Below are 27,778 nucleotides of genomic sequence, written 5' to 3'. Positions count from 1 at the left end.
ATAATAATTGTGTTTTCTATTACCTTTGTTTCGAAAATTTTTGTCACCTTCAACGTCTCCAGTCTGGAAATTTCCATTGCGTCTGTTTCTTTGGAAATTACCAGAGGTGCCATTGAATTGTTGAGTAAGCACACTAACTTGATCCCAATTTTTCCAATGGTTTTGTTGGTCATGATGCAGTTGCAGTTGTCAAGACTACTGTTACAACCTTGCATAGACTACTATTTTCACTCTTGCAGACAGACCCCGTCTCATGACAGTGCTTAGAATTGCGCTCTCATGCTTTGGCTTCAGATTGTTATTATATACACTCCTGGAAATTGAAATAAGAACACCGTGAATTCATTGTCCCAGGAAGGGGAAACTTTATTGACACATTCCTGGGGTCAGATACATCACATGATCACACTGACAGAACCACAGGCACATAGACACAGGCAACAGAGCATGCACAATGTCGGCACTAGTACAGTGTATATACACCTTTCGCAGCAATGCAGGCTGCTATTCTCCCATGGAGACGATCGTAGAGATGCTGGATGTAGTCCTGTGGAACGGCTTGCCATGCCATTTCCACCTGGCGCCTCAGTTGGACCAGCGTTCGTGCTGGACGTGCAGACCGCGTGAGACGACACTTCATCCAGTCCCAAACATGCTCAATGGGGGACAGATCCGGAGATCTTGCTGGCCAGGGTAGTTGACTTACACCTTCTAGAGCACGTTGGGTGGCACGGGATACATGCGGACGTGCATTGTCCTGTTGGAACAGCAAGTTCCCTTCCCGGTCTAGGAATGGTAGAACGATGGGTTCGATGACGGTTTGGATGTACCGTGCACTATTCAGTGTCCCCTCGACGATCACCAGAGGTTTACGGCCAGTGTAGGAGATCGCTCCCCACACCATGATGCCGGGTGTTGGCCCTGTGTGCCTCGGTCGTATGCAGTCCTGATTGTGGCGCTCACCTGTACGGCGCCAAACACGCATACGACCATCATTGGCACCAAGGCAGAAGCGACTCTCATCGCTGAAGACGACACGTCTCCATTCGTCCCTCCATTCACGCCTGTCGCGACACCACTGGAGGCGGGCTGCACGATGTTGGGGCGTGAGCGCAAGACGGCCTAACGGTGTGTGGGACCGTAGCCCAGCTTCATGGAGACGGTTGCGAATGGTCCTCGCCGATACCCCAGGAGCAACAGTGTCCCTAATTTGCTGGGAAGTGGCGGTGCGGTCCCCTAAGGCACTGCGTAGGATCCTACGGTCTTGGCGTGCATCCGTGCGTCGCTGTGGTCCGGTCCCAGGTCGACGGGCACGTGCACCTTCCGCCGACCACTGGCGACAATATCGATGTACTGTGTAGACCTCACGCCCCACTTGTTGAGCAATTCGGCGGTACGTCCACCCGGCCTTCCGCGTGCCCACTGTACTCCCTCGCTCAAAGTCCGTCAACTGCACATACGGTTCACGTCCACGCTGTCGCGGCATGCTACCAGTGTTAAAGACTGCGATGGAGCTCCGTATGCCATGGCAAACTGGCTGACACTGAAGACGGCGGTGCACAAATGCTGCGCAGCTAGCGCCATTAGACGGCCAACACCGCGGTTCCTGGTGTGTCCGCTGTGCCGTGCGTGTGATCATTGCTTGTACAGCCCTCTCGCAGTGTCCGGAGCAAGTATGGTGGGTCTGACACACCGGTGTCAATGTGTTCTTTTTTCCATTTCCAGGAGTGTATATCTGAGTGTTTACACATTGCAAAGAATTGCGTTGGCTATATTGTTTTATGTAATGGAGACTTCTGACACACTCCTTACAACTTCCTCATTTAATGCACTTGTCATCGCAGGATTTAATTCGAGTATATTCCATTACCTCTGTTTTACTTTTCTTGATGATCATCTTATAATCTCTTTTCAAGACGCTATCCATTACCTTCAAATTCCAAGTCCTTTTCTGTGTCTGACAGAGTTACAATATTACCAACAAACTTCACTTTCCTCATTTTTGAGCTTCAGTTCCTTTTTCAAATTTCTTCTCAGTTTCCTTTATTGCTTGCTCAATGTTCAGATAACATCGACGGTAAGCTAACCAGCCCATCCCAGCCCTTTCCGACTACTGCGTAATTTTCATGTTCTTCAACTCTTAAGTCTGCAGTCTGCTTATTGTGCAAGTGTTAAATAAGGTTTCGTTCCATGTATTTTATCCCTGCTACAGTCAAAACTTCAGAGTGAGCTGTCAAGTCAACAATCTCCAAATATTTTTCTAGCTCTACAAAGGCTATAAACGTAGTTTGCCTTTTTTCAACCTATCTTTTAAGACAAGTCGTAAGGTGAGTATAGTCTTGCGTGTTCCTACATTTCTCCAGAAACCAAGCTGACTTTCTGTGAGGTCGGCTTCAACCAGTTTATCCATTCTACTGTAAATGATTTGTACCGATATTTTGCAGCTAGGACTTACCAAACACAACTGTCTGTAGGGATCACTCACGTCAGCACCTGTATTTTTTTAAATTGGTATTATTACATTCTTCTTCCAGGTTGATTGTTTTTACTTGTCTCGCATAAATCTTCCACACCAGTTGCAATAATTTGTCACTGTTGACTCTCCAAAATATCATTAGTCCTGGGGGCACTCCGTCTCCTCCACGAGCCTTGGTTCTACTTAGGTCTTTAAGTGCCCTGTCAGATTCTTCTTATAGTACCATATCGCCATCTCAACTTCATTTACCTTTTATACTGGAAACAAAACAGCTACAGTTGCAAAATTCTTTTTATTTAAAAAACGCATATCTGCATGGTTAGGCATCGTTGCATAATGTAGAATTGTCAAACAGAGTTCACTGCGCCGGTTACCAAGACCTTGTGTCAGTCACATAGATATAAAACCGTCTGGATGAAAATCCAGATGTCCCAGCTGTTTGGCTTCCATCCCATTGTGACATAAGCATAGTTATACGCAGCACTCTACTTGCTGCTATAACACTTCAAAGGATCCCACAGTTCCTTTTAGCTTTTCTGAGGACTGCATTTTCTTCCAGACGATTTTATGTTCATGTGCTTGGCACAGAATTTTGGTAGCCGATACAATGAACTTAATTTGACAATAGAGTTCTACATAGTCTGATGATGCCTAACCACAGCGTAATGCGATATTTTTAAATAAAAATAACTTCGCAGCTGTCATTGTTTGATTTTCAGTGTAACCATGACAACCATTTTCTGTATCAATCTGCCAAAAATGTGGTGCAGTGAATACTTCATCTTAACCATCTTGAAATACATTTCTCTTGTACTGCCTTTTCCTATACATTGCCTGAAAAAAAAAATGGAGCACCAAAAAGAAATGGTCGCATATCAGTATAAATTCGTACACGTACAGACAATCGGGTGGTATATAAATGTGTAGAGCTGTAATTCTCTGTGACAGATAGAACGATCACTAGAGTGCATAAGTGTTGCTTGTTTTTAACATTGTTACCAGACCTGTTAGGTTATAAAATTGGTGTGCACAGCTTCAGACGGTTACTGTGAAGGACACGAAGATTCCATGTACCCGTATAAGACTGTGTTATTAACACTTGACTGAGTTTGAATTCTGGGTCTCCATTTCACAGGCTGGTCGAAGCACGCAATTTCCAGATTTGTGAGACTTTCAGATGTGACACTGGCCCCATGTTGGACTGCATGCGAATATGAGGGCGACGTACCCGTCGTCAGAGTTCCCCTCAACAATGTCTGAACCACCACAAGGGAAGGTAACCGTACTGTGCACCAAACACTCCATAACCCTTTCATATCTACACCAGCCATCCGAGAAGAAGTGATGGACACTCTGCAACATTCTGTCTCATCCCGCACCGACAGACATAGGCTATCGACAATTGGAATGGGAATAATTGTCTCATCGGGAAGTTTCCCTTAACCCCTCAACACTAACAGCTCCATTTGGAGTGGCCTTGCTCGGGAAGCATGGACTGCCGATGACTAGCATCGCATTGTGTTCAGCGATGGAGTGCAATTCTGCACTACCTCATATAATCAGATAATCAGATAACCAGTGGAGACGTCCCATTCTTCTAATATTTTGGAGAGGCATAGCGGTGTTAGTTGTTCCGTCATGATGGGGGCAGCCATCGGGTATGACCTCAGGACATGGCTGGTACGATTGAGGGGAAACTGAAGGCATAATGGTACGTCACGAACGCCCTCAGTACTCATATGCTATCTGTAATGCCACAGTACCTTTGTCCAGTTTGCAACAAAAAAACGCTCGTCCACAGATGGCGTATGTCTCCATGAGTAGTGTGCGCCATGATGATTTGTCTCTGATAGGAAATGTGTGGCGACACCTCAGACGTCTACTTCGTCCCAGTGTCAGTATCCAGGATATTAAGAACCACTTTGAAACTAGACTGTCTCAGACGAGTGTACAGTAACTTTATGACACTCTTCCTAACCAAATACTTCTACACCAGAGAAGGTGAAACGTCATACTGATAATTTGGTTCGTACTGCCAACTTCTTTGTAAATTTAATCCGATTTCAAAGGCTTTTTAATTTTCCTTTACGCGGCATCTACCTTTTCAAATGGTTCAAATGGCTCTGAGCACCATGGGACTTAACATCTGAGGTCATCAGTCCCCTAGACTTAGAACTACTTAAAACTAACTAATCTAAGGACATCACACACATCCATGCCCGAGCAGCGCCGTTTCGGACTGAAGCTCCGAGAACCGCTCTGCCACAGTGGCCGGCTCTATCTTTTCCTACTGACGTATGCTTCTACTGTCTTGTATATGTTCTTTAACTTTTCCTGCTTAGCCATTCTGCATTTTCTTTCAGTTTTCATTTTATACGACTGTATTCCTTGTTGCCTCTTTCAGTTGAGACCTTTATATACATTCTTCTTTCGTCAGTTATGTTCAATGTCACTTGGGTGGTCTCCGAGGAGTCCTATCAGCCTCGTCTTGCTACTTACTTGATCCCCTGATACCATCACACTTTCATCTCTCGAAGTCAGCCATTCGTCTTCTATTGTAATGCTTTCCCTCGTTTCTGTCAAACTTTGCCTCGTACTTCCTCCAAAACTCTCAAGTAGGGCTCCAGTTTATCCAGGCCCCATTTTCTTAACTTCCTGCCTTTCTACCATTTCTTCAATCTTAATCCATCGTTCGTAGGCGATAACTTATGATCAGATTCTACATCTAGCCCTGGAAATGTCTTAGTTTAAAATCAAATTTGACTTACCATTATATAATAAGTCCGAAATCTTCCTGTATCTCCAGCTCTTTTCCATGTGTACAACCTTCTTACAGATTCTTAATACAGTGTTCGCAATGACTGACATATGCTCTGCACAAATCTCTCATTCATGTTGCACAGGACATGAACTCTCACTATTTTTCCAGCTCTTCCTTGTGTTATCAAATTATAGCTTCCCATCACAATTAAATTTTCGAATTTAACTACCAGAATATTTGTTTCTCTCTTCATGTATTCTTTCAATTTCTTCATCATCTGTGAAGATAGATGGCATACATATCTATGCTACTTTGGTGAGTACAGGCTTCATGGCTTCCCTATGCTATTCATAGCCTTAATATTTTGCTATTTACATTTCAACTTATTTCTGCATTACACACATTTGCTTTTGTGTTTACATCCCGTTACTCACCAGGCTAGAAGTCCTGTTCTTCCTGCCACCACACTTCAGTAACTGCCACTGTAACTATAGGCTGCATCACATAGGATGGCGCTTCCGCACATAGAGACGGAATGGTAAAGTGTGGACAGACGAGTACTGCGCATGCGCGGTAGCAGAGTGCAGGCAAAATAAATTCACGTTGCCTAACTGTATTGCTCCGGACCACAGTCAAGTTCAGTTTCCTATGGCACATCGTACTATACGCTCAAATCTATGAGGCGAGTAACAAATTTTACAACCAATTTCGATCAGCCCTCATGAGAGAAATGTTAATTGACGTCTTGACGATGTTAAATCCCACTGCTCGACAAATTTAATCTTCGTGACATCGGGAGGTGAGACGAGAAAACACAGTTTTGTGAAGACTTTGAAGCACAATTTTTTTTTTTTCAAAATGACAACTGTGTAACGATAATACCATTTAAACAGCTTGCAATAATTATCATTTATTGGTTGGTTAGCTGATTTGGGGGAGAGGACCAAACAGCGAGGTCATCAATCCCATTGGATTAGGGGAAGGTTGGGGAAGGAAGTCGGCCATGCCTTTTCAAAGGAACCATCCCAGCATTTGACTGAAGCGACTTGGGGAAATCACGGGAAACGTAAATGAGGATGGCCGAACGATGGTTTGAACCGTCGTCCTCCCGAATGCGAGTCTGGTACGCAAGCAATGCGCCACCTCGCTCGGTATTATTTATTGGGATTTGAATTGTGTTATAAGTAAAAATTGAATACGCAATAAATTTAACTTCAAACACAAACCGAAATCATTGTATTTGCTTGACAACTGCGTCTACTCAATTACATTTTTATAAATGTGTGTGTGTGTGTGTGTGTGTGTGTGTGTGTGTGTGTGTGTGTGTGTGACTGTAGTTAAGCGAATCACTGTGCATAACAAAGAATTACTTGTAAAGAAGACTAATATGAAAGACTATTGTAAAAATGGTTAGAATGTTGTCATATTTTCCGCTGTCAAGGGGCATTATGAGTGTAAACTAGCTCTTTCGACATTATGGTGAGAGACTGCATTTATAATCCATTGAACAAGCATCACCTGTGATAATTCCACGGAAACCATCGATATCTCCACAAGGAGATATCATTTAAGACATTTTCCAGTTTGTGTCTAAAAGTGATGGTGATTTGCATGTGGAAATATCGGACTTTCGAGGAGTTTATCTAGCAACATTTTAGCGTGTTATTAGAGCATACAGCAGGCTGGGAGAAGTTTAACCTCTCTTTGGGCGGATTGTTGAACATTGTAATCCGCGTAATTCATAGGATACGAAGTCCTAATCAATGTTGACACATGTTTTAAACCAAGTATCTCTAAAGCTAAGAAATATTATTACTTTCCAAAATCAACATCGTAATACTATCGTCACTGCTGTATGTGTTTGTTTCCGAACCATCTCACAAATTTACGATGATAGGTTCAAGGCTTATATTCATCATTACTTCCCTGCCAAATTCTTCTTCCTGAAGCTTTCCAGCATGCCGTAAGCCTAGGGACCGATGACCTCAGCAGATGACTGAAGCGGGGATGTTGTCTATTGCCTCACGAAAAAGCGCTTCAGTGTCTGTTACCTTGAATTTTTTTGTTTGTTTTCTCCCACATAACCATTATGCTTTGCCTAAATTAATCCCATGGGGCTATACTGACAGTGATACGTGGGTAAACACAAAACTAAGTGACCCCTTCACGGGCGAGGAAGTTAAGTTTCTGCTTTCTATCGCGTGACTTGTATAAAGTAACGAGCTGCAGGAGATCGTAACGAGTCTGGTTTATACTGTGTGAAATAGTTTTATTTTTAAGCCAGGAAAAAATATCCGCTTTTCTAATGTTCGTTCTAGGTATTTTCTCTGTAACCAATGACCGACATAGAATGGTAGTCACTTATGTTTTCCTTGGGTTTTAGTTTATGTTAGATTAAGTAATGGGTAAGCCTAGGGACCGATGACCTCAGCAGTTTGGTCCCATAGGAACTTACCACCACCAAACACAAGTTTGCTCGCAGGAACGAAAGCAGAAGAAGAGCCAGCATGCACAGAATAATTATCCGAGAGCCGATTCCTATGAGATCTTTAAAACCGCCATTACCATCACTCATTTTCCAACAGGTCTTCCTGCAACGATTCTGATTGACCCATGTTTCATCAAGGTAATACACCTTCTCTTGTATCACGAATCTTTCTATGGAACGTAGTTCGTGCTGCACCTATGTCACTTCTTCTGGAACCAACGTCTTTTAAAATTCTTTACATTGATGAGGCGCTTACCTTTGAAGCCAGTCTTCTACTGCATAACTGTAACAAGTTTTTGTGATGTCGGTGATTCACTGTTCACATGGATCACTTTGAAACATCGTTGTTAAGACCATTCATTGGCGTTACAGATTTCTTGCGTTTCGAAGCTTTTGAGGAGATACGAAACCAACTTTTTCTGCGGTTCCTACAACTCTGACACTTTCGTTTGCAAATCTCTTGCCGAAGCCACGTACTTCGTCCATTCTTGTATCTTCAGATGTCAACAGTAGGAGACCTGCTTTCAAATTCACGTTTGAAAAAGTTATAAATAGTATAAATAATCCCCCTTGCCTACTTGTGAAGCACTTCACGTTTATTGCCGTCACCTGGCATTTTTTAATCGGACTGGAACATTTACAATACACGTTCACAGCTATATTGTACTCCTACAAGCAAAAAAAACTGAGTAAATAATTCTGTAGTCGCGCAATACGACAACCGTGAAGCATGTAGGAGCAATATTCTCGCCGTGTAGCTGTAATTCGCTGCTAGCCGCTCGGACAGAGAATGAATATGTAGACTCACATTAACTGCAGTAACTTCAGAATTAATATTGTTGGCTGACAGTGGCTTATGGAGGGGGATGCGCAGAACGGCTGAAAACTTGGGCGCTTTCCTGTATGACGAGTACTAACTTCCACCAACCCATTTCCCTTTTTAAAATCTTCAAATTACCTACCCAGTTGTGGGATCTAATATTCTACGTTCCCACTCAGAGAATTCCACTTTTATTTTCCTGATGATAATATCGTTCTGGATATTCCCCGTCCGGGGATCCGAATGGGGAACTATTGCACCTCCTGAATAATTTACCCAAGAGGATTCCATGAATATTAACCCATACTATAGAGGCGTACGCCCTCCAGTTAAATAGCGGCTGTAGTTTTCTGAAGCTCTGAGCTGTTCACATAAGGGTGTATTACGAGGTCAGATCAATCAATCATTCAGACTGTTGCAATTACGAAAGTGACTGCTGCCGCTCTTCAGGAACCACTGTTTTGCCTAGAGTCTCCAGAAGTACCCCTGTGCTGTGGTCGCACCTACAGTAGGGTTACGTGCATCGTTCCGACAGTCAAGCTGTCTCACGTCGGCAAAATCCATGGTCTGTGGGGGGCATATAAAACTAAATGCAAGAAGATCATAATCCAGGATGATATTCATCGGGAAATGTAATTCATCCACGTTTGTTCTCGAATATTTCTCGTCAGTCTCGGACCCTTTCCAGGATGGATTAATAGAAGAGACAGTGGTTCTTTTAATCAGAGTAATGCATTAGCGATGAGAGGATGCTTAATAAACTCCAGTGACAGATGTTACAAGAGATGCATTGTGTACCACGAAAGAGTTTACTGTCAAAATTCCGAGAGTGTACGTTACATGTATAGTCTAGTAACGTATTACTTTCCACCCCAAGCGACTCGTAAAATAACCACGGAGAAAAATCAGGAAATTTAGAGCTCAGACGGAAGTCGTATCTCCCAAACACCGCTCGTGAGTAGAATAGGGAAGGGGGAAATTATAGTGGTATCATAAACATCCTACATCGCATAGAGTATGGTGACTTGCGGAGTATAGACGAAGAGTTTCAATGGCCCCATCAACTCCCTTTTAAACAGTTTATCCGCCACTCCAGCCGCCGGAATAGCACCCTTTCTGGGATTCGAGGAGACGAGGCTGCCCCAAATTGATTGCGCCTCGCAGATTAACGACGAGGCCTGGTGAGCTGAGCAGCCTGGATGTGGCTTCCCACACCCCACTAGGTGAATATCGGGATGGTTCCCTCTTCCCGTCTAGTCCGGAACCGCGCTGTTGCTATGGTCACAGGTAAGAATCCTGCCTCGGGCATGGACATAGGTGATGTCCTTAGGTTTAAGTAGTTCTAAATCTAGGGGACTGATGACCTCACATGTTGAGTCCCATAGTGCTCAGAGCAATTTGAACCATTTTGACCCCACGTCCCACCTCAGATACATGTTGAGCAAATATTTAGAAAACGTACTTGCGCTTGTAAATGCGATTTACTCTAGTCACAGCCAGATGGGGTACACAGTCGTAATGTCAAGGACATCAGTAACAGTTCTTCAACCCACATAAGAACACTGAAACTGCAGCTAATGGGAACATGCGAAGAAGAAGAGTCCGCTGTTTCCATAATTATCAAATAATAATCTCCTAATAATTACACAATGTATTACTCTTTATTAAAAATAAAAGAGATCTTACACGGTATACTTGCATGTAAACAAAAAGAATTTAATCACATCCTAATGTCATCAAATTCTTCTAACTCTCTGCACTGTATGTCTTTAATTTGCACCATCGCGTCAGCAACTGATCACAAATAGCCTTCATTTTCTATTCAAAGATACATGAAAATCAAATTTTGCCTCACTGAACTCCATCAGTATAACTGTAAGGTGTCAGGCAAATCCAACACCTTCTATGAAAACCCTGACATGATAGCAAATTCGGCAATATGTGACATAGCTCCGAATAAATCTTTATATAAAATTAACCACAGTAATACGATCAACGAGTGAGCAAATGGAATACCACAAACTAACACAAAAACGTCTATATGCATGTCATAACTTCCCACCGTGAAACAGACGCAGTTCCGAGGAGAGAAACGAGAACAGAATCTGAGAGCAGAGCCATGTAGGCCCTTACGATAAGAGCGGGACAATGGGACACCCGCATCGCCGGCCGACCGCCAAGAGGTCCATCCCCCAGCCCATGTTAAAAGATAGAGCCCTCCAGAAGAACAGTACTGATCTTATGATAACACTAAAAGACCCACACCAGCTGCAAGTTTTAGTGTGAGACTATGCGCGTCTCAGTTATGTAGCAAATATTAAAAACATCGACCCACCACAAAAGTATGACGTTTATTATTGTATAGACAGAATTTTTGTAGGCAGTGCTTAAGGTTAACATTGAGATGCTGATTGGTCAGTTGAAAACACAGCCAGATACCTTTTTGTTATACCAACTTCGGTAAACAGTAGTAAGGAGAAGTTCGAGAGAGTTACTACCAAGACGGAGAGGTGTGTGGAGCTGCGCCGCTAGCCACCCCTGACGCTGCCTAACCACTGACAAGGTTATGAACGCAAGCGGTGCCGCATAACAGCGCATAAAGCTTCACTCAGAACTGCAGAAGTCTCATCTGTTACACCCGCTTTATACGTAGTACTAGTGACGATCGTCAATTAAACTTCATGGTATTCACATTTGCTACTTGAAGCTAAAATCTGAAATGCGATGATTTTTCTGTTATATAATTATTGAGAGGCCACATCAGCCACTGTAATTTACAACAAGTTAAATAAGTAATTAAAGATAGTTGAGGGTCACTGTAGACCACTTTTGATAGTTTTTTCTTTTATGAAACTTAATTTAAACCTAGATTATAGGTGTGACATGGCATAGGTCATCCTTCGATCCATTAGAGAACTTGGAAACCCATTCAGGGAATATTCGTTCACACTTTTGTTGAACGCAGTTGGTTTTTATCATCCTGTATTAAAATATTTCCTTTTTTCAATAGCACAATTTATAAACAATGTTTTGTGAGTAGAATAAAATTTCCAATGGTAAACGTAACTGCTTTTTCAATGTTATTTTACCAGCTAACTAAAAATAGAAAAGCCTTGAACCCTTCCCACTAAACTTAGTTAGTATTAAGATTCTTTTACAGGGAGTCCAGTGGAGCAGACGCTGAAATCAATAAGTATTTGATTATATAACCGCTAGTCTCACTGAACTCATCTGAACTCCACATGTCATGTGTGATCTGGCGTCTCCTCACCGGCCACAGGTCCCAGGTTCAAACTAGTCAATTCCCTAAAAAACACACTCAGAGCGCCGTTGCACGAAAGTGGTAGGGAGACACGACTTAGAACAAACAGAAACCGCCGGAATGTTAAATAATGTACACTCCTGGAAATGGAAAAAACAACACATTGACACCGGTGTGTCAGACCCACCATACTTGTTCCGGACACTGCGAGAGGGCTGTACAAGCAATGATCACACGCACGGCACAGCGGACACACCAGGAACCGCGGTGTTGGCCGTCGAATGGCGCTAGCTGCGCAGCATTTGTGCACCGCCGCCGTCTGTGTCAGCCAGTTTGCCGTGACATACGGAGCTCCATCGCAGTCTTTAACACTGGTAGCATGCCGCGACAGCGTGGACGTGAACCGTATGTGCAGTTGACGGACTTTGAGCGAGGGCGTATGGTGGGCATGCGGAAGGCCGGGTGGACGTACCGCCGAATTGCTCAACACGTGGGGCGTGAGGTCTCCACAGTACAACGATGTTGTCGCCAGTGGTCGGCGGAAGGTGCATTTGCCCGTCGACCTGGGACCGGACCGCAGCGACGCACGGATGCACGCTAAGACCGTAGGATCCTACGCAGTGCCGTAGGGGACCGCACCGCCACTTCCCAGCAAATTAGGGACACTGTTGCTCCTGGGGTATCGGCGAGGACCATTCGCAACCGTCTCCATGAAGCTGGGCTACGGTCCCGCACACCGTTAGGCCGTCTTCCGCTCACGCCCCAACATCGTGCAGCCCGCCTCCAGTGGTGTCGCGACAGGCGTGAATGGAGGGACGAATGGAGACGTGTCGTCTTCAGCGATGAGAGTCGCTTCTGCCTTGGTGCCAATGATGGTCGTATGCGTGTTTGGCGCCGTACAGGTGAGCGCCACAATCAGGACTGCATACGACCGAGGCACACAGGGCCAACACCCGGCATCATGGTGTGGGGAGCGATCTCCTACACTGGCTGTACACCTCTGGTGATCGTCGAGGGGACACTGAATAGTGCACGGTACATCCAAACCTTCATCGAACCCATCGTTCTACCATTCCTAGTCCGGCAAGGGAACTTGCTGTTCCAACAGGACAATGCACGTCCGCATGTATCCCGTGCCACCCAACGTGCTCTAGAAGGTGTAAGTCAACTACCCTGGCCAGCAAGATCTCCGGATCTGTCCCCCATTGAGCATGTTTGGGACTGGAGGAAGTGTCGTCTCACGCGGTCTGCACGTCCAGCACGAACGCTGGTCCAACTGAGGTGCCAGGTGGAAATGGCATGGCAAGCCGTTCCACAGGACTACATCCAGCATCTCTACGATCGTCTCCATGGGAGAATAGCAGCCTGCATTGCTGCGAAAGGTGGATATACACTGTACTAGTGCCGACATTGTGCATGCTCTGTTGCCTGTGTCTATGTGCCTGTGGTTCTGTCAGTGTGATCATGTGATGTATCTGACCCCAGGAATGTGTCAATAAAGTTTCCCCTTCCTGGGACAATGAATTCACGGTGTTCTTATTTCAATTTCCAGGAGTGTATTTTCACACTCCGGGAAGAAAGTTGGTGACTGAAATTTCATCAGGAAATCCTGCCACAGCGAAAAATGTTTTTGCTTTAATCACTGCTATCGCAGTTCGTGTAACATATCCGTGACACTCTCTCCCCTATTTCGTGAGAATACAAAACGAACTGCCGTTCTTTGAACTTTTTCAGAGTCTTTGGTTAATTGCACCTGATGCGGATCCCTCAGCGCATAGCATTACTCCAGAATAGGGCGAAGAAATGTAGTGCAAGCTGTCTCTTTAGTAGATTTGTTATATTTTTTAATTGTTCTGCCAAAAATCGCATTCCTTGTTTTGGTTTCCCCCCTGAAACGGAACTGGTTGTCCCGTTCCGTATTTTTCTCAATAAATTTACGGTACAAGAGAATTAATAGCGAGAATGTTTTTAATCTGCAGAAATAAATCAGTTGGTAACAAGCAGGAGAGACTGGACCAAACGGCGTTTGTTTATTTATTTATTGATTTTGCTTCGTGTATACCACGTTTCCCTACATACTTTCCCTTGTGTGATCTGGGATATATGAATGAGAAAATATGTGAAGTATAAGAAAGCTTTATTTAGAAGGTGTAATATTGCGTGAGTAGAGTGGTTCTGTGTTAGGGTAGTACAAGCCCATAAAAGCAAACTAGTTTGGCAAAGAAAGTGCGCAAGTCACGTCAGAGACGCCGCGAAGGCACGAGTATGGGCTCTGATAGGTTGGTGAACCACCCCTTCCACCCCTGCTTTTGAACGTGGAACGGGTAGGCGATGTGGCCCACAGGACATTGGTTACTGGGTAGTGATGCTGGGCAGATGTTGAAGACTTAGCTCTCGATTTTATGGCAATATTATCAAAGGTATTAGAATGTTTCAAATCTGTTCGTTACTAAGGTCCAGATGTTTAAATCATGTGTGAGATTACCACGAAACCCCATAAGGGAGATTATATACGTAATTTAAATTTCAGTAAGAACTTTGCCTTTGTGCTTTGGTCAAATGGTTCAAATGGCTCTGAGCACTATGGGACTTAACATCTGAGGTCATCAGTCCCCTAGAACTTAGAATTACTTAAACCTAACTCACCTAAGGACATCACACACATCGATGGCCGAGGCAGGATTCGAACCTGCGACCGTAGCGGTCGCGCGGTTCCAGACTGTAGCGCCTAGAACCGCTCTGCCACTCCGGCCGGCCATTTGGTCAACTTATGTCATAAATGTAGATAGTACAGATCGGCATCAAAATCATAAGCCAAATGTTTTAATTTTATCCTCTACGTGTTTCTGCAGTTGCAACGCCGTCATCATATGAACGGTATCATCAGTGTAACTGCCGTCAGTAACGAGTACATGTAGCAGCATTCAAGGTAGCCAGGAAGCTAAACTATGGCTTGCACTGATAACAAGGAGGTTAACTGGCCGTTTCATTTACAGATGTTGCACCTACTGGGCAAATAAATGATGCTACGTGTCAAGTGAAGAAATGGTCACCGAGAATAGTTATGAGGGAGAGAGATAAGTATGGCGTATTCGTCGAAACACATAGTCGATAAAATAGCAGATCTGTGACAGGAGCCATGTTTTTAATATTTTCATTCAGCTTAGCATTCTCAGTCTTCATAATAAAGTGTGTTATGGACGAAATATTCTTCTCTAAATTTGCGGCAGAAAGACACAAAAAGCTACGCACCAGCCGTGCAAGTTAAACATTCACCGAAGTGACACATAGACATAAGACCCGAGCTAAGAAATTTTATTTCATTATTTTAAGTTTACTTTTTTTAAAAAAAATACAGACTTATTTGGATTTCGTAAATTGCGACCAAAAGAAAAGTCAACTAAATAAAACTTAATAAATATGCAAACTTTAAAAAACTTGAAAGTTGGCCGTCAATGTTCTATTCTATCCTTTCCTTTTGCACATTCATGCCTTTGTCGTCTTTGGAACTGTGTAGTAAGAACATAGTATTTACAGCCTGAATAAAGTGGTATCAATATTACAACTGTTAGAGTTCCTTGGAGAGAGCGTTTCGGCTACGCGTATTTCGTCTCCATAGCACTTTAACGTTAAGTCCCATTTTAATTATCTGAAAAGGGACTGTGACAATTTCTTATTTGTTGATTAAACTGCATAAAAATCTGTATTAATTCCTATTCTCTACATACGTCTGTGGATCTGTTCAGCTTATCAGTTAGTTGTCAGTTCACCTCAGAAAGTGTTACACTCGTGACCACACCATTTTTTAATGAAATTCACAGAAAACTCCAATTGGATGTACGGGGAGTTCGGAATAGTACTGTAGAGATTTATCTTGCATCACTTTCAATAATCATCTACAGGATCGGTTAAAGTGATGTAAGATAAATCTTATTCTCTGTGTTTCATTTGGAATTTATAGAAAATGAACAAAAGATTTATTGCATTAATTTAGTTTAGTGCTGAGATGGGTTAACGTTATTAGCTCCACATAGTGAACGCAACTAATTAAAAGACGTTGCGTTTCATCTTCTTGTGAATGTACATTGTAAGGCACAAATTAATAAGAGCTAGCTGATGAAAATACGCCAAGCTGCTCCTTAATTCCTATTATTACTTTGTACTTCTTAGCCACGAAAGGTTATCAGCTCTGTAATCACGCCAGGCAAGGGACTGTACAAAGGAAATAATAAGAGTAAGAGATAGACAACTTCTCGCATTTGAGCGTAAGAACAAAAGCTCACCCTTATAGCTCCGTGACATTCAGTAACTCAGTGGCTGAAGCATGTTTTATTAAAATTGTTTAGTTTCAGAGGTTTAATATCGCGGACGTTTGGACATTCGCAGCAGATGAAAATTCTGTTTAATCATTCCCTAAGCAACCGAATTAAAAACCCAAGTGAGCCTTCAGTAAAACTGTTCTCTAGCTGTATCTCTCACACAGTTTCGTCGGTACAAATGCAGTTTCCATATCTTTTTTTTTTTCTATATGTGATTACCATTCTTTTTTCTTTTGATGCTCTTCGTTCCTGTAAACCTTAGGAAACTGTAATACTCGTACTATAAACCATACTGAACCTACGAAACAAAATTCCTCCATTCAGTATTGCATCTTTAATGAAATTAAACTGTAAACTTTGATCTTTCTTCCTCTTCCACTCTGCACTAACGCTTTGGCTGTACAGACGGCGTGGTTGAATTCGTAAAACAACTCTTCAGAGACTTACACGCACTCACTCACGGATAACTGAACAGGATGCTTGCTTCAGTTCATTGCCGAGTTAGTTTTTGTGAAGCTAGAAACAGGAAAATATCCTATCATTTATGGCACTAACACAGGAAGGTACTTAGGATACCTTTTCCGTGCATTTCTTAGGGTTCTTCTCTAGCTCCAATAGCCTAGTAAAACTTACTATCATTTAATTTCGGTAAAGTTGCTAACGATTATCTGAAATCACTTTAAGCATTTCAGAGCGTTCGCCATCATCAGAAGCTATAGCAGTGTGACAACAAGCACTCCGCCTCCGTAGTTCTTATCGCTGATAACAAGCAGTCTGTACAAAGTAGAAAGTAGGTAAGTGTAAACGGAAAATCGTAAAAGCGAACGTAATTAAACATAGACAGTTGCATAAGCCTAAAGAAAGAGAGACGTTTACAAGTCGAGCTTGCATGAGAGTAGACATCAACAAATCCAGCTTGCTTCTTGAAATTATGTCGACGTAGTATTAGCTGGCTTAGCGTGGTGCGATACCCGAAAGGAAGGTTTAGCCTATCAGTGTACAAGCCCGTTGCTTCATCTTTAAGGTTAATTAAACCTATGTCCCAGTCAGATTGACTTATAGCGACATGAGGTGGTACCTACCTGATACTGTGGTGCACGGAGTTCTTGTATTACAGCATACTGTCGGAACGATAGTGCAGAGCTACCAATCCCGAGTCAGCAATTCACACGTCGCCGATACACAAGGCTCCATTTGGCTTGTATGAATTTCTTAGGTGCAAGGTTTAACGTTGCTAAAATTTGGCCATGGTATGAAGAAATTGTGTCTACATGAACCATGTGGCCAAATGAGCTAACTGTGAGCCTAACTTTCCTGTAGCCCCCTGTCTCTGTCCCAGAGTTTACTTATTATTCTGATTTTGTATCATTAAATATATCCTGTCCAGATTATTGAATTGTATTTGGGGCTTGTTATTTCATGTTAAGCACGTAAGCATACATGTGTGGCCCTCATTGAGGCGGTTTTTCCAAAATGAGGTTCAACTTGAAATACAATCGTGATATTCAGATTTACTCTTTTATTTAATCATTTCTCAACACAGCGGTACCATCCTCCTAGCTTGATGCATGATTTCAGGAATGTTGCTGCAAGCTGCACTTATTCACAGTGTGCGCACACTTTTTTACTTTATTTTAATATTTGCTTCATGTGAACAGTCCCTGCACCGTATTAATGATTGCATCCCAGTTTTTATGAATGAAATTACGCTGAATGTTGTTTTATACGTTTTTCTTGTGACTACATTAATCAATTTTCCAACTCAGTCGAACCTCTTATTTGTCGTGTGGCTAGAGCTGATGGTGACCCATCCTTTTACTTTGTTTTTAATGACAGCGTTTCCAATTGGTATGGCTCTTTGAACCTTCAGGATATACTCAGGGCTCCACTCATTTCATAAACGCCACTTAAACCCACGTCACTTACACTGTCACTGGAAAGTACTTCTAAGGAGATTGAAATTGCGTGGCCGAGCGGTTGTAGGCGCTTGAGTGCGGAACCACGTGACTGCTACGGTCGAAGGTTCGAATCCTGCCTGGGGCATGGATGTGTGTGATGTCCTTAAGTTAGTTAGGTTTAAGTAGTTCTACGTCTATGGTCTGATGAGCTCAGATGTTAAGTCCCATAGTGCTCATAGCCACTTGAGCCTTTTGAACTGAAGGTGTTTTGTTCAAAAATTTTATAAAAGAATTTTAAATTGGTTCGTTTTCTTTTGGGTACCCATCGGAGAAGGCAGATCAACTATAGCTTTGGATTCATTATTTTCTGTCTTTTCGAAGAGATAATCCAACTCAGGTTAGCAGAAAATATTCTCTTTCTGCCAACAGTATTAGAAACTCCAACTTAATTTACGGTATAAGTTACTTTACTTTAATTTTACCTCGGAATACGTATTGTTCTTTCAGTTTGTAAATACACTCCTGGAAATTGAAATAAGAACACCGTGAATTCATTGTCCCAGGAAGGGGAAACTTTATTGACACATTCCTGGGGTCAGATACATCACATGATCACACTGACAGAACCACAGGCACATAGACACAGGCAACAGAGCATGCACAATGTCTGCACTAGTACAGTGTATATCCACCTTTCGCAGCAATGCAGGCTGCTATTCTCCCATGGAGACGATCGTAGAGATGCTGGATGTAGTCCTGTGGAACGGCTTGCCATGCCATTTCCACCTGGCGCCTCAATTGGACCAGCGTTCGTGCTGGACGTGCAGACCGCGTGAGACGACGCTTCATCCAGTCCCAAACATGCTCAATGGGGGACAGATCCGGAGATCTTGCTGGCCAGGGTAGTTGACTTACACCTTCTAGAGCACGTTGGGTGGCACGGGATACATGCGGACGTGGATTGTCCTGTTGGAACAGCAAGTTCCCTTGCCGGTCTAGGAATGGTAGAACGATGGGTTCGATGACGGTTGGATGTACCGTGCACTATTCAGTGTCCCCTCGACGATCACCAGAGGTGTACGGCCAGTGTAGGAGATCGATCCCCACACCATGATGCCGGGTGTTGGCCCTGTGTGCCTCGGTCGTATGCAGTCCTGATTGTGGCGCTCACCTGCACGGCGCCAAACACACGTACGACCATCATTGACACCAAAGCAGAAGCGACTCTCATCGCTGAAGACGACACGTCTCCATTCGTCCCTCCATTCACGCCTGTCGCGAAACCACTGGAGGCGGGCTGCACGATGTTGGGGCGTGGGCGGAAGACGGCCTAACGGTGTGCGGGACCGTAGCCCAACTCCATGGAGACGGTTGCGAATGGTCCTCGTCGATACCCCAGGAGCAACAGTGTCCCTAATTTGCTGGGAAGTGGCGGTGCGGTCCCCTAGGGCACTGCGTAGGATCCTACGGTCTTGGCGTACATCCGTGTGTCGCTGCGGTCCGGTCCCAGGTCGACGGGTACGTGCACCTTCCGCCGACCACTGGCGACAACATCGATGTACTGTGAAGACCTCACGCCCCACGTGTTGAGCAATTCGGCGGTACGTCCACCCGACCTCCCGCATGCCCACCATACGCCCTCGCTCAAAGTCCGTCAACTGCACATACGGTTCACGTCCACGCTGTCGCGGCATGCTACCAGTGTTAAAGACTGCGATGGAGCTCCGTATGCCACGGCAAACTGGCTGACACTGACGGCGGCGGTGCACAAATGCTGCGCAGCTAGCGCCATTCGACGGCCAACACCGCGGTTCCTGGTGTGTCCGCTGTGTCGTGCGTGTGATCATTGCTTGTACAGCCCTCTCGCAGTGTCCGGAGCAAGTATGGTGGGTCTGACACACCGGTGTCAATGTGTTCTTTTTTCCATTTCCAGGAGTGTATGTTATGCATTTCGTCAAACATAAAGTATTCGACAAATATTGTTACAAGGAGACCGCAAGCCCACAAAGACAAAGAGAATGCGTAGGTGATCGCCAGACAATGCCACTACAGGCAGGTTTGTCCATGCTATTGTACCTAAGGCTCAGAACTCTCGTTTGTTTCGCTACCTGGATCAGCGATAATGCAAAATTATAGAGCTCTAGAACAAGAAGATTTAAGATCCAACAATACAGAGGATTTAGGGATATTTGGCTGACTAGGCATGAATGAGGAACGTTTTCAAAAGCAAACATTTTGGGAGAAGATTTGTTTGCTAAAGCAAGTGAAATATGGCGTTACGAAAGATTAGTTAAATTTGCTGACAAATAGTTCCGTTGGTTAGACAAATACACTATCTAACAGGAAACATGAAGTACCCACAAAGAGGGCAGGAACGGATTGAAACTTCACGTGTCGATGGAATACGTGATTTATTTTAGTGATTGTAAATAAATTTAGAAATAACTTCATACTATAACTCTACTTCCCACGATCAAGCTGCATTTCCTCTGGCTTCGATGCAAACACTGGGCCAGTTGACATAAAGCCATTTTATTCTCTCCTGAGGCAAGCTTACCCACAGCTGTTGTAACTGCTCCTTGATATCACGGATACTAACACGGCAAAGGATTTGGCATCCGGGAAACATGGTCCTACACATGTCCTAATCGGGGACCACTCTGGGGTTCTTGATGGCCAAGGTAGTACCTCAACATAGGCATGCCAGGTGTAGTAGAAAATTGTCTTGTTGAGAAATACCATCAAGGTACTGTCGCATGAGAAGTAACACATTCGAAAGCAGAATTTCCCTTCCAGAATCACTGACAAGTGACCTGAAGGCCTACCCAATGACTCCCCACACTTTATTGCTAGGAATAACACCGCTGTGCATCTCGAAAACTGAGTCAGACCTCTCCTCTTGTCACCGCCATGTTCGCTGACGATTGTCATCCAGGACAGTGCACAACAGCGTTTCATAGCTGAACACAATGCGATGTCATTCATCTCCAGTCCATGTTTCCTGGTATGGCACAACTCCAAACGCAACCGTTTGCATTCTGGAGTAAACGACGTCCTTCATATGGGGCAATTTTTTCGAGTCTGGTTATTGGTAGTCTCTGACTACTGAAGCAGGACGTTGCAGAAAGTTGCAGGGAACCCATCACTTGTTCTGAGATGGTAGGTGCAGATGCGAAACGTTGTTTATGATGGTCAGACGTCGTCGAACGGAAGCTTACGGCGAGTATGCCTGCCCCCAAGTACCCATGTTGTCAAACATTGGGGATCTTTCACATCCGAATGCCCCACATAGGTGGGTATTGGACCATTCGACTAATCGTCCAAATGGAAACCCACAATAATGCGTCTTTCAAACTGTCAGGTACTGGTAGCGCTGTCTCACAGCAGTGGTCGCCATTGAGGAATCAACGTCTGACGTTATTCCCTTATAAACCCTACCGGGCCCGGTAACAAGATTAAACACGAGCGACACTAATACACTCTAGTGATCGTTCAAAATGTCAGATGGTGGTGAGTACGTATGTCATATTGCCATCCGATCATGTCTTCTGGGTGCTTCACTTTTCTAGTCAGGCAAAGTAATCTGTGTTGGGCAACCAAACATTAGGATACACCCAGGGTGAATTTAAGAAATACTGGGGGAGGGAGGTGAATCAGAGACAGACCTAATGTGAGACACTATTGCTAAGTCTGAAGACACTTGGACGCTTGGTTAAAAATAGTTTAAATGGCTCTGAGCACTATGGGACTTACCTGCTGAGCCCATCAGTCCCCTAGAACTTAGAACTATGTAAAACCTAACTAACCTAACGACATCACACACATCCATGCCCGAGGCAGGATTCGAACCTGCGACCGTAGCGGTCGCGCCGTTCCTTACTGTAGCGACTAGAACCGCTCGGCCACTCCGGCCGGCGGACGCTAGGTGGAAGATTCAAAGCATACATAATATCAGTTCGAGCGACTGCTGGTAGACGCTAGGTCCAGTCAGAGGTGGATGCTGTCATGCGTACTTGGCTGTCTTTGGCCAGGGCATAGCAGGTACATCATCCAACAGTCGATGTTTCCAACAGACGAGTCGTTACCTAGTAATGAAATGTGCTAAGCCACTCCTTCAAGACTCAGTTGCAGTTTTCAGTGTCTCAAAGTATTTACTACACGAAAGCAAGCTGATAGACCAAATTATTACGACAGTGTCCACCGCGATACTGAGTACCACGTGGTGACGTAGCGAGCATGTGACACAACAGGTGTACAGACGAATGGGGAATCCTTCTAGCGAAAATACGAGCCGCAACTGGGAAAATCCACAGACACAAGCGATTTTGACAACGGGAAGCTCGGTATGGCCCACTCCTGCGAAAAAGCGTCTCGGAAACAGCGACGCTCGTAGACCGTTCTGTACTAATGTCGTGATCATCTACAGAAAGTGGCTCGAGCCACAAGCGGGCGATAAGATAGTGGACCCCCACGCCCAGTCACAGAACTTGGTGGCCACTGTCTTTCCCGCTCTGTGGCAGGTCTGACGACGATACAGTGTTTCAGTGCCCACCACTCAGGGCAATTCGTTGATCATCGGGATTCGCTACAGACGATCTCTGTGTGTTATGTTCCCTTGTTGAACCAACGACGTCGCCGATCGCTGTTGCAGTGGGCATGGCACGAGATCGTTGAAACTCGGACCGTGGATCGGTGGCGACGTGAACTTTATTTCGGAACACCTACATTCCCTCACGTTTGACGTCTTCGCAGAAAGCGTTTGTATCTTCCAGCAGGATAACAGTCAGTGTCACAGGACCGGAATCGTGCTGAAATGATTTGAGAAACCTGATAGTGAACTCACATTGACGAATTGACCACCAAATTCGCGTCACATGAAACCGACGGAACACATCTGACACGCTGTCAGAAACCAGCCGCACGCCCACAAACCACCGTCCCGTAATTTTCGGGAATTTCGTGCATTGTGCCTAGACATCAAGTGCCACATTTGTGATTTTAGGTTTCCCCGCTGTAGGAAAATTTTGAGTATTTGTCGCATATTCAGCCGGATGGCGTAATCCAGAAGACGCCACACACCTCTGGTAACCCACCGAGGACGTTTCGAATCCATGCCACGCAGAATCGTTTCTGTATTGCGTTCCAAAGATGGACTAGAACATTATAAAGTAAGTGTTCATAATGTTTTGACTTATTTGTGCCTTTATTACTACAATCTACATATCATTTCTTCCATTAACGAATGATATCGTCTGATACACTGATTTCACACTGCGCCTTCACTGCTGGATAATATAAGAAATGCTGTCTTTATTATTTTTCGCCTGGCCCGCTGTTACAGGCAGACCAGTACATTCCGCCATGAACTATCAACTATCATCATCATACAGAGCAAATTGTATACTCTTTATGATTCTAGAGCACGTATTTAAAAATAGGCAAGTGACTGTGTCCTTTTCGCACAGTTTTTCTTGTGTAAAGATGGTAGACAGAAAGCGTACAAGCGACGATGACTTTAGAAAATACTGAGAATTAAGGGGGTTTTATAGAAGAAACGAAAAGGAATTTTTTCCTCTGTACCTTAGTACAAGAATCAGTGAAAACGAAGTTAGCGATGAAGAAACCACTGATGATTATGAGAAGTCTTTCGAGTGTAATAGGGACGTTATCGTGGTGGTGTTCTTACGAAGTTCGCTCACTCTGTCCAACAGCGGGGAATTACAGCTAAAGTTCACGGACGATTTCATATGTGAAACTGTCACCCCAACAACAGTGTATGCAGCAGAGAAAGTACAGGATAACTCCTCTAAGGAAACATTCAATGTGATATTCATGCAAGGAAGTTTCAGTAAAAGAAATTTATTGGCATAATAGCCAACATTGCCATAAATTCCGAGGTGGAATTAGGTTACTATTGTACTAGTGATTAGTTAGACTAGATACGATATTTAAAGGCCGTCTAGGGGTAGCGTCTTGGTTAGTAATCAAAAAGTCCTCGGTCCCGCTTTGGAAACCAGCCACTGCTTAAATTTTGATTAATAATCAGCAATGGTGGCAGAAAACTGTTGGCATAAGAAGTCACCCTCATTCTGCCAGCGACCTTGTCAAAGAGGGCGAAGAATCGGTCAGAAGGTCAGGGCACTCTCTCGTCCTTGGGGTGTTAAATTGTCTCGAAAGTTGGAAGCAATGATCGACATGAAGCTGCAGAAGGCAATGGAAACCACTGCGTCAAAGACACATATTGTGCATCCACCGGAATGTGGTGTGTACCTGAAAAAATGCCATGATAATCTCCTTATTGTTGAAATATTCTGGAATAGTCCCCAGTTCACGGCTCTGGAAGGGGACACCACGAGACGGGGTGTGGAATATATGAAGCTGCAACGTGGTAGGGAAGCAAGAAAATCTGAAAAGGGAAATCAATGTAGATGTAGTAGGGGACAGTGAACTGAAATAGAAGGAAGACAGAAATTTCTGGTCAGATGAACATAGTGTAATGACAACAGCAGCAGGAAATGGTATAATGGGATTAGGATTCGTTATGAGTAGGAAAGTAGGGCAGAGAGTGTGTTACTGTCATCAGTTCAGTGACAGGATTATTCTTATCAGAATCGACAACGAACAAACACAGACAACGATAGTCCAGGTATATATGCCGATGTCGCAACCTGAAAATGAAGAGATAAGCATTGAATGAGTAGTTCAGTACGTAAAGGGAGATGAAAACGTAATAGTCATGGCGGACTCGAATACAGTTGTAGGGAAAGGGGTAGAAGAAAAGATTACAGGAGAATATGGGCTTGGTACAAGGACTGAGAAAGGAGAAAGACTAATTGAGTTCTGTAATAAATTTCAGTTAGTAATAGCGAATATTCTATTCAAGAATCACAATAGGAGGACGTGTACTTCGAAAAGGCCGGGTTATATGAGAAGATTTTAGTTAGCTTACATCATGATCAGACAGAGATTTCAAATTCAAAAACTGGATTTAAGGTGTAGACAGAAGCAGATATACACTCAGATCACAATATAGTAGTGATGAACAGTGGGCTAAAGTTTAAGAGATTAGTCAGGAGGAATCAATAGGTAACCAATATGGATACGGATGTACCATGGAATGACGAGATATGATTGAAGCTCTCTAAGGCGGTAGATAAAGCAATAAGGAATAGTTTAGTAGGCAGTGCAGTTGAAGAGGAATGTATATCTATAAAAAGGGTCATCAGAGAAGTTTGAAAGAAAAACATAGGTTAAAAGAAGGTAACTGCGAAGAAAACATGGATGATAGGAGAAATACTTCAATTGATCGATGAAAGAAGAAAGTACAAAAATGTACAGGAAAATTAAAGAATACGGAAATACTGGTCGAAACGAAATAAAGAGGAAGTATTGGGAAGCTAAAACGAAATGGCTGCATGAAAAATGTGAAGAAATCGAAAAAGAAGTGACTGTCGGAAAGACTGGCTCAGCATACAGGGAAGTCGAAACAATCTTCGGTGAAATTAAAAGCAAGGACCGTAACATGAAGAGTGCAACGAGAGTTTCTGTGTTAAATGCAGAGGAGAGATCAGACAGGTAGAAAGAGTACAGTGAAGGCTTCTATGAGGGGGAAGATTTATCTGATGTGATAGAAGAAAAAACAGAGGTCGATTAATAAGAGATAGGGGATCCACCATTAGATTTATAGTTTAATAGAGCTTTGGATGAGTGAATATCAAATAAGGCTGAGGGGATAGATAACAGTGCATCATAATATCTAAAATCATTGGGGGAAGTGGCAACAGAACGGCTATTCACGTTGGTAGAACGGTTGGCGACACAACTTTCGGAAAAATATCATCCACACAATTCTGAAGATTGAAAGAGCTGACAAGAGCTAGAAATATCACAAAATCATATTAACAGCTCATGCGTCAAAATTACTTATAAAAACAACACTCAGGAGAATGGAAAAGAAAATTGAGGATGTGTGACTTTAGGAAAGGTAAAAACAAGAGAGAGGCAATTATGACATTGCATCTGATAATAGAAGCAAGACTAAAGAAAAATTAAGACATGTTCATAGAATTTGGCGACTTTGAAAAATCTTTCGACACTGTAAAATGGTGCTAGATGTTCGAAATTCTGACAAAAATAATGGTAAGCTATAGGGAGAGACGGGTAATATACATACAACATGTACGAAAGCCATGAGAGAATAATAAGAGTGGACGACCAACAACAAAATTAAAGGATTAAAAAGGGTGTAATCATCTCCCCCCCCCCCCCCCTGTTCAATCTGTACATCGAAGAAGCCATGATGGAAATACAGCTTCAGAAGTGGAATTAAAATTCAAGGGGAAAGCATGTCATGACTCAATTCGCTGATGACATTGTTATCCTGAGTAAGGGTGAAGAATACTTATACGATCTCCTGAATGGAATGAACTGCCTAATGAGTATAGAATATGTACTGAGAGTAAATCGAAGAAAGACAAAAGTAATGAGAAGTAGCAGGAATGCGAACAACGAGAAACTTATCATCAGGATTTGATGGTCACGAAGTAGATGACGTTAAGGAATTCTACTACCTGGGCAGCAAAATAACCAATGATGGACGAAGGAAGGAGAACATCAAAGCCAGACTAGCACTGACTAAAAGGGCATTCCTCGCCAAGAGAAGTTTATTAGTATCAAACATAGGCCTTAATTTGAGGTAGAAATTTTTAAGAATGTACGTTTGTAGCACAGCAATCTATGGAAGTGAAACATGCATTCTGCAGAAAGCAGAACAGAAGAGAAGCGAAGCATTTGAGATGTGGCACGACAGAGGAGTGTTGAAAATTAGGTGGACTGATAAGGTAAGGAATGAAAAGGTTCTGTATACAGTCGGAGAGGAATATGTGAAAAACGTCGACAAAGAAAGGGGACAGGATATTAGGACATCTGTTAAGACGTCAAGGAAATGTTTCCACAGTACTAGAAGGAGCTGTAGAGGCAAAACTGGACAGAAAGACAGCGATTGGAAAACATACAGCAAATAATTGAGATACTCTGAGTTGAAGAGATTGGCACAGGAGAAGAATTCGTGGTGGGTCGCATAAAACCAACCACAAGACTGGTGACTAAAAAAAAGGACGATTTTTCCGTCTGTAGTGTTTCCCCGTATACAACAAACGTATGCACCCCCTTTTCCCTGTCGAAAGAAAAGCATTTGGTGAGAAAGGAAAGCATGGATTGCAAGAAAGTGCGAGAAGACAGAGTCTTTTAATGGGAAGACGTTCATAGTTTCAATGTAGCTATCGTAAACAATAACTGCAATCAGTTTAGCTGTCCTCTATAAATTGAAATAAGAACACCGTGAATTCATTGTCCCAGGAAGGGGAAACTTTATTGACACATTCCTGGGGTCAGATACATCACATGATCACACTGACAGAACCACAGGCACATAGACACAGGCAACAGAGCATGCACAATGTCGGCACTAGTACAGTGTATATCCACCTTTCGCAGCAATGCAGGCTGCTATTCTCCCATGGAGACGATCGTAGAGATGCTGGATGTAGTCCTGTGGAACGGCTTGCCATGCCATTTCCACCTGGCGCCTCAGTTGGACCAGCGTTCGTGCTGGACGTGCAGACCGCGTGAGATGACGCTTCATCCAGTCCCAAACATGCTCAATGGGGGACAGATCCGGAGATCTTGCTGGCTAGGGTAGTTGACTTACACCTTCTAGAGCACGTTGGGTGGCACGGGATACATGCGGACGTGC

The sequence above is a fragment of the Schistocerca gregaria genome, chromosome 1, assembly GCF_023897955.1.
Source record: "Schistocerca gregaria isolate iqSchGreg1 chromosome 1, iqSchGreg1.2, whole genome shotgun sequence".
Taxonomy (NCBI): domain Eukaryota; kingdom Metazoa; phylum Arthropoda; class Insecta; order Orthoptera; family Acrididae; genus Schistocerca; species Schistocerca gregaria.
The sequence above is the reverse complement of the archived record's forward strand: the minus strand, read 5'-3'. Positions refer to the sequence as shown.